Below are 9,540 nucleotides of genomic sequence, written 5' to 3'. Positions count from 1 at the left end.
GATGTCTTTGCAACTTAAATATAGCGGTTGTACACTCCCTTTCAACTAGGGATGTCAACTGGGTCCCGTTTAATCCCGATTAAAGTCCACTACTGGTATGATAGTTCAAAAGAGTTTTTGTTTTTGAGGAAAATGAACTAGGGAGGTAGCAAAAACTAACTAGATGGGACTGGCGGATGTCGTTTATTTGCCACTTACATCCCTAGTTTCATCTTACCATTTTAATTTATTTTCGGCTGATGCTGCTTCAAACCATTTAAATATAGTTTGCCATGCTCGGCAATAATTCGTCCGTCGTTTACCATGTAAGCTTACTGCCTGGATCATACGATAACTATCTCTTACTGATGTCCAGCGGAAACCTTTCAGGATGCCATTCACACTAGGACACAATGTACAACCCCAAAATCTATTTGTGGAAGCAGTGCGCCATCCATGTTACCAGATGGTAGCAGTTCAGAGGCAACACCGCCAGAGAGCAGTCTGAGCACAGATATTATAGTGCTTGAGGCTCTACTAGAGGCAGAAAGAGATGGTGTGGCTACCATGAATGAGGTAATCTTTATCTTGAGACTGGAGATTACGGAATTAGCGGCACGCATTATGCAAGCAACCCAAGAATTGGAGGAAGTAAGAATGTTGCATTTGAAGACGGAGGAGGTCCTACTGTTTCTGCTATCTGAAGCCCAAGGTAATCCTGGTTCTTCTTTAGATACCAGTTCAAATTGTCATTAGATTATTGTACTTGCATGTTGTGTCATGTCATTGAATGGATTATGTTGCAAGACCCCCTATGTTGTCCATGTGTTGTAATGATCCGAATTTTTTAGGCGAGGTAATCCTCAGTACTTGTATGATTGACATAAGGTGAACTATTTTTCGTGTGAGCATATTGTATTGGATGAAATAACTGTTTGACTCAGAGTGTATCCAACCTACTGAATTCGAAGATCACGTCATTTCTAAATCATAATCATATATAAAGGTGGAATAAATCTTTGTTGTGGTTTTGAAGAAATAAATAACAAAACATATAATTATCTATGGATAGTCGTAATCGAATACAAATTGGATTTGAATTTAGTTTGCCAGGTCCCAGGGCAAACGTGAATGCTAATTCTCCCAAGTTTTGAACGAAGCGGCTAAACAGCCACTATAATTTGTGGGCTTCCCAAAGCAAGTGTTTGCGAGATGGAAATTACTGTCTACCCCTGACACTTGAATTCTTATCGACCGGATGTACACTGCTGTTGATAGGGGTAGACTAGTAACTTCAATCAGACGTGACACGACGGCCTCTGATCCCATTCAGACATGGTGGGCGCCAAACATGGGCGGCAAAACACATTTGATTCAAGCTCGTCCGAAAGACATGTGTCTCTTCCTCCATTTCCCCATTCATACACGATGGGCGGCAAAACAAACTCTCCTCGTCCGAAATCGATGTAGGCTAATATTTTAAATAGGGGCAGATGTGTAAGTTCCATCAGACATGACACAACCGCCCTACCTGTTAGCCCCGTTCATACACCGTGGGCGCCAACCATGAGCGGCAAAACACCCTTTCCTCGCCCAAAATAGTTACCGGCAAATATTTGGGAGATGCGAGATTACCGTCCTATCCCCAACCGACACGATGTCTGAAATTTTAGACGAGGGATAAGTTCGTAACTTTCCCCCATTTCAGAGAAGCGCGTCCCAAAGTTTGAGATCCCCCTCCCCTCCATTTCCCCAATCATACACCGTCGGCGGCACGACAACCTCCGCACTGCGGCCAGCCTCCTCCGTCCGCCACCCCATCCTCCACCTTGCCGGAGCCGCTACCCCTACCCCGTCGTCCACCGCAAGAGATGGACGTCTCTCATCCACGGTGCTGGACCAGGATGCTTTCATCGCCTCCTCTCACTTCATCGACACCATCGTCCACCTTGCCGTTGCCGCTCCTACGACCGCCTCGTCCACGGCAATAGGATATATCCCCCGACCCGGCCGTCTGCCGTCTAAAGTCTTCTTCCCCACCGCCGACAGCAATCGAAAATAGATCATAATTTCTTTACTGTAATTTTCTTGTCCGTACCAAATCGTAGTGGCTAGTAGAAAGCAAACATTGGTTGCGAAGTAGCTTTGTCTGGTTTGCACCTTCAGATCCGCCATGGCACGGGCACTATACTCGTAAAGCTTATGGTTTCCCCCTTTATATTCACTACCATCATCGTAGGTGCTTCGTGTCATGCTAGCACCGCTCCTCAAGACCTCAACCCAAAGCTTACGTGTTGAAATACGAATATGATATGATGCTCATATCACTAAAACAGAGAATGTTTAATTGGTCGCCTAATGTTCCTATATTCGTTTCGAAAAGCATGTGCGCCACCCATTGGTCCAGCTAGTTCCACTTTCCTAATTTTTCTCTTGATGCTTAGGGTTTTCCCCTTTTATCTACTCTACTATGATCTGCGTAGGTGCTTTCTGTCGTACTAGCATTACTCCACCCTTCAAGCTAAACAACACAACACTTAGAATTCAAAATCTTAGTTGTTCAAATATGATTGTGATATGATACTGATATTAGTTAACCGACACATTTAATTGGTTAGCTAAAGGTCCCACTTGAGTTTCCAAATGCATGTCGCGACATATAGAGAGACAGCATAATTGCATTTCTTTGTCACTTGTTGACCGTACTTTCTTGACCATAACAAATCTTAGTTCTTATTTCAAAGCAAACATCGGTTGCTAACTACCCTTTGCGTGGTTTGCAGCTTCAGATCTGCCATCCCACTGCCACGGTCAACACTGTACTCATCATGCTTATGTTTTCCCCATTTTATGATGACCACAATCATCCTACGTGGTTCGTGTCATAATAGCACTGCTCCACCCATCGAGCTAAACAAGCTTAGTTGTACAAATTCATATCTAATATTAGTAAAACTAAGAGATGTTTAATTGGTTAGCTAAATGTTCCTACTTTAGTTTCGAAATGCATGTGAGCCACATATGGAGAGACTATAAAGAATAGTATTTCTCTATGCGCTCTGGTTCATCATGGGTGGACAACCGACATTGCATTGAAAGACTTGTAATATCTTCAATCTGCTTGCTCTTCTACTCTTCTTTAAGATGATACTCTTCTCTTGCGGTCGACTGGTCAGGTCGAGTTGTTCTCCCTTAGTATATTTTGAATCTGTCAGGTCAGGTCGACTTGTTCTTCTTTACTATATGTTGAAGCTATCATCTGCGAAGTGTCATCACTTCTGGAGCTCTCATATTTTGAGTAGTAGGCCACATTACATTAATGCACACAACAAATTACAGCATGCATGGCATCTTTTAAAAGAATTGCAGAGATAGCACAAAGGGGTTTACAGGGAGGCAGTATTGGATTAGAATCACTTCTGCATTACAAAGAAAATCTCACTTGTTTTTATGTTTTCATGCATGTCAGATATTGAACATTATCAAAATGAATATGAGAATGGGCGCACGAGAGTAATATTGCAGAACGATCCACTGGCTAACAAACTTGGCATGGTGGAGGATGGCCTATCTTATTCACCCATCAAGGTGCTTGCTCTAACTTTGCAAAGTTGTATTGGTCGCACATATTTTGCATCTGACCTCTTGCATTACTTCTACTTTGTTACACCATCTACTTAGTTTAAGCATCATATATGAGTATATGCCATACCTATCCATTTTCTGTACCTATTCCATGTGTCTCACACTATGTTTTTCCAGTCAAATGTTGTTCTTCCGTAATAGATGTACAAAAGGAAGAGGGTGAGTGCAGATCGTCAAGGAGTACAAACTAGGTATTTGGAAAAGGTAGTGATACCTGTTAAATCAGATAGATCAGCAGCCACAGAAAACACAAGCCCAACTGTACCACACTTTACCCCTACTCTAGTGGCCAAACCCCTATTAGAACTGCTGGGAGCCCAGCGTCAGGTACTGTCTATGATATCAATTCAAAATTTGAACTCCTAAATTTCTGCTTGTGCCTTACCTTCTCTCTTGTATGAAAACTAATTTCAGATGAATCTCCTTGCTCAAAGGATCATAAGATCTCAAAACAATAATGGGCTCTGCATTGCTCTTGTCAGTACCTCTCTCCCTTTTGCCTTGTAATGCTGTACTTAATTAATTGCTATTTGATTATGTATCATCAGTCTGCACCTGAGCTTCATTATCCTCTGTTTCTTCCAATATTATTTGATCTATATTCACTCTTTGCAAAATGTAGAATAATGGCAACGCTTATAAAGAATTTTCTTTGGGGAATTTATTGAATTATCCTTCCATCAACATGGAGAAGGGCTTTGTCCAACCCGTGTTAACATGTAATGTAAGTTCATCCTTCTCAAGCCTTCAAACTTTGTTCTAGTATAGATTTGGATAGGCATCATTTCCTCCACTGCTGTTTGCTTTGTTGTTTACATCTGATTGGATGTTTGCAACAACTACCAGTTTCAATTTGTAGTTGTAAAAACATGTTCCTTATGCAGAAAAGATCCATTTATTTGCTTATATAATTTTAAAACCTGTTACGTGTCTCCTTGTTTCTCTTTCAGACCCGTATCTCTTACACCAGGCAGAACTTTAGGGAAGATAGTGAGCCAAACCATCTTGAGGACAACGAGATGACCCCAAGGTCCTGTCTTGATGAAGACAGTGAGTTGAAGCTACTCACCAGCAGGTGTGAGACAACCTCTGTGCAGTCGCTGCCTCAATCAGTTCGACTTCTACAGTCTCAACTTAAAGTGGAAAGGCTTGCTTCAGCTCAGCTCCAACTTGAAGTCAAAGATGCAATGAAGATGTCAGAGGACTGCCGTGCGCACCATCATGCCTTAAATCTAGTGTTGATGCATCTATCGTTGACACAACTGAGGTCTACTCAGCTTCTTCAGCTGTTTGGGGGGGCCCGACCTGGCCAGGCCTAGTGCCTTCTGAGGTGCTCTCAGTTTTGTATATTCTTTTGTCGGCGCGTTTATTTGCACTAGTGGCGAACTTTGATGCCCAGTGGATGTAATATGTGTGATAGCCGTGATAGCCTAGCATAAGTTGCTTGCTTATTTATTTCCTTGTTGTCTTGTTTATTTGTTTGCTTGTAGTCATTGCAGTTCTTTTTCCACAGTTTGCTAGTGGCTATAATTACCTATTTTTTAAAACTAGGCCACAATAACCATGGGGTAATATTTACTGTAGTGACACTGGGCCTCCTACGGGCCGTAGAAACAGTGGGCCTTCTACGGGCCATAGAAACAGTGGGCCTTCTACAGTCCGTAGAAATAGTGGGCCTTCTACAGGCCATAGAAACAATGGGCCTCCTACGGGCCATAGAAACGATGGGCCTTCTATGGGCCGTATCATCAATGGGCCTTATACGGGCAGTATGATCGATTGGCCAAACATGGGCCAATAACAAGCCGCATTATGGCCGTAAACGGGCTAGAGTTGGAATCGTCTGTTCATGGGCCGACCATAACGGGTCATCGTTAATAGGCCGTATTTGATGACGCTATGGAAACAGCCCAACGTATTAACGGACCACAAACGGGCCGACTATAACCACGGGCTGAATTTGGCCCACAAGCAGAAAATGACAATAACGGGTCGTAAGTAAACGAATGCTGGAAATGAGCCCAAGAATAAATGGGCTCTGAGAAGGCCGAAAGATAACATGGGCTGGAAACGGCCCAATAGAATAACGGGCCGTTAATGGGTATAAAGTGATACACTGTTCATTATGGGCCAGTTTCACCACGGGCCGTTAATGGGTGTAAAGTGATACAGTGTTCATTACGGGCCAGTTTCACCACGGGCGGTTAATAGGCCAAGAGTTACATAGGGCCTCATATGGGCCGAAAGACGTCATGGGCCAGAAGTGAAAACGAGCTGGAATCATATTGGGTGGCCCAGATGACGCTACTGGACCTAATTCGGATAGGGTGTAACGGGCCTTGGGTTAGCGGGCTGTAAATGGGCTATATGCGAACAAGCCGTTAACAGGCTTTACATGGGCCGGCCCGCCACCTTTTGACCAAGTCAAACAGGCCGGCCTTTTCACAGGAATGGGCCTCTGTTGGGACGTGCCACGTGTCGACGTATCATAGGCGCCTTCTGTCCAATGAGTGGATGACATCTGTCCCAACGATGAGCCGACACGTGTTTCCTCCAGCCAATGATGATTTACACATGGAAAATCCCCATTGGTTGGGGCTGTTAACGGGTTATCGGATCCAAAACCCGACCCGATAGCTTAACGGCATTCCGTTATGGTGGATGCCACGTGTCGGTCACCCTTGACAAAAGCACTTCTGTGACGCGCGATTTATCATCATGGAAGTGGACACTTCCGTGATGATAATTATGATAATGTCATCGAACACTTCTACGACAGCACATGTATGACTATCTTGATTTTGTCATAAATTTGTCATGGATGTACATGCATGACAAAAAACGCGACCTACTGTGACAAACACGTATCATCACGGAAGTGTACTTTTTTGTAGTGGGGCTATGGAGATGCCCATCAATAGATATCAATGTTAGTGAGTAGGGATTGCCATGCAACAGATGCACTAGAGCTATAAGTGTATGAAAGCTCAAAAAGAAACTAAGTGGGTGTGCATCCAACTTGCTTGCTCACGAAGACCTAGGGCATTTTGAGGAAGCCCATCATTGGAATATACAAGCCAAGTTCTATAATGAAAGATTCCCACTAGTATATGAAAGTGACAACATAGGAGACTCTCTATCATGAAGATTATGGTGCTACTTTGAAGCACAAGTGTGGTAAAAGGATAGTAGCATTGTCCCTTCTCTCTTTTTCTCTCATTTTTTTATTTGGACCTTCTCTTTTTTTATGGCCTCTTTTTTTGGGCTTCTTTGGCCTCTTATATTTATTTATTTTCGTCCGGAGTCTCATCCCGACTTGTGGGGGAATCATGGTCTCCATCATCCTTTCCTCACTGGGACAATGCTCTAATAATGATGATCATCACACTTTTATTTTCTTACAACTCAAGAATTACAACTCGATACTTAGAACAAAATATGACTCTATATGAATGCCTCTGGTGGTGTACCGGGATGTGCAATGACTCAAGAGTGACATGCATGTAAGAATTATGAACGGTGGCTTTGCCACAAATACGATGTCAACTACATGATCATGCAAAGCAATATGACAATGATGAAGCGTGTCATAATAACGGAACGGTGGAAAGTTGCATGGCAATATATCTCGGAATGGCTATGGAAATGCCATAATAGGTAGGTATGGTGATTGTTTTGAGGAAGATATATGGTGGGTTTATGGTACCGGTGAAAGTTGCACGGTACTAGAGAGGCTAGCAATGGTGGAAGGGTGAGAGTGCGTATAATCCATGGACTCAACATTAGTCATAAAGAACTCACATACTTATTGCAAAATCTATTAGTTATCAAAACAAAGTACTACGCGCATGCTCCTAGGGGGAAAAATTGGTAGGAAAAGACCATCGCTCATCCCCGACCGCCACTCATAAGGAAGACAATCAATAAATAAATCATTCTCCGACTTCATCACATAACGGTTCACCATACGTGCATGCTACGGGAATCACAAACTTTAACACAAGTATCTCTCAAATTCACAACTACTAAACTAGCATGACTCTAATATCACCATCTTCATATCTCAAAACAATCATCAAGTATCAAACTTCTCATAGTATTCAATGCACTTTATATGAAAGTTTTTATTATATCCCTCTTGGATGCCCATCATATTAGGACTAGTTTCATAACCAAAGCAAACTACCATGCTGTTCTAAAGACTCTCAAAATAATATAAGTGAAGCACGAGAGTTCATCTATTTCTTCAAAATAAAACCACCGCCGTGCTCTAAAAGGATATAAGTGAAGCACTAGAGCAAACAAAAAACTACTCCAAAAGATATAAGTGAAGATCAATGAGTAGTCTAATAATTATGCAACTATATGAAGACTCTCTAACATTTAAGAATTTCAGATCTTGGTATTTTATTCAAACAGCAATAAAAACTAAATAAAATAAAATGACGCTCCAAGCAAAACGCATATCATGTGGTAAATAAAAATATAGCTCCAAGTAAAGTTACCGATGAACGAAGACGAAAGAGGGGATGCCTTCCGGGGCATCCCCAAGCTTAGTCTCTTGGTTGTCCTTGAATATTTCCTTGGGGTGCCTTGGGAATCCCCAAGCTTAGGCTCTTGCCACTCCTTATTCCATAATCCATCGAATCTTTACCCAAAACTTGAAAACTTCACAACACAAAACTCAAAATAGAAAATCTCGTGAGCTCCATTAGCGAAAGAAAACAAAACACCACTTGAAGTTACTGTAATGAACTCATTCTTGATTTATATTGGTGTTAAACCTACTTTATTCCAACTTCTCTATGGTTTATAAACTCTTTTACTAGCCATAGATTCATCAAAATAAGCAAACAACACATAGAAAACAGAATCTGTCAAAAACAGAACAGTCTGTAGTAATCTGTAACCAATGCAAAATTCTGGAACCCCAAAAATTCTAAAATAAATTTATGGACGTGAGGAATTTATCTATTAATCATCTTCAAAAAGAATTAACTAAATAAGACTCTCCAATAAAAAATGGCAGAAATTCTCGTGAGCGCTAAAGTTTCTGTTTTTTACAGCAAGATCAACAAGACTTTCCCCAAGTCTTCCCAACGGTTCTACTTGGCACAAACACTAATTAAACACAAAAAAACACAACCAAAATAGAGGCTAGATAAATTATTTATTTATTATTAAACATGAGCAAAAATCAAGTAATAAAAATAAAATTGGGTTGCCTCCCAACAAGCGCTATCGTTTAACGCCCCTAGCTAGGCATGGTGATTTCAATGATGCTCACATAAAAGATAAGAGTTGTAACATAAAGAGAGCATCATGAAGAATATGACTAGCACATTTAAGTCTAACCCACTTCCTACGCATAGGGATTTTGTGAGCAAACAACTTATGGGAACAATAATCAACTAGCATAGGAGGGCAAAACAAGCATAACTTCAAAACTTTAAGCACATAGAGAGGAAACTTGATATTATTGCAATTCCTACAAGCATAAGTTCCTCCCTCATAATAATTTCCAGTAGCATCATGAATGAATTCAACAATATAACCAGCACCTAAAGCATTCTTTTCGTGATCTACAAGCATAGAAATTTTATTACTCTCCACACAAGCAAAATTCTTCTCATGAATAATAGTGGGAGCAAACTCAATAAAATAATTATCATGTGAGGCATAATCCAATTGAAAACTAAAATCACGATGACAAGTTTCATGGATATCATTATACTTTATAGCATACAAGTCATCACAATAATCATCATAGATAGAAACTTTGTTCTCATAATCAATTGGAACCTCTTCCGAAATAGTGGATTCATCACAAAATAAAGTCATGACCTCTCCAAATCCACTTTCATCAATATAATCATCATAAATAGGAGGCATGCTTTCATCATAATAAATTTGCTC

This window comes from Triticum urartu, chromosome 6 (genome assembly GCF_003073215.2).
Source record: "Triticum urartu cultivar G1812 chromosome 6, Tu2.1, whole genome shotgun sequence".
NCBI lineage: Eukaryota > Viridiplantae > Streptophyta > Magnoliopsida > Poales > Poaceae > Triticum > Triticum urartu.
This window is presented reverse-complemented; position numbering follows the sequence as displayed.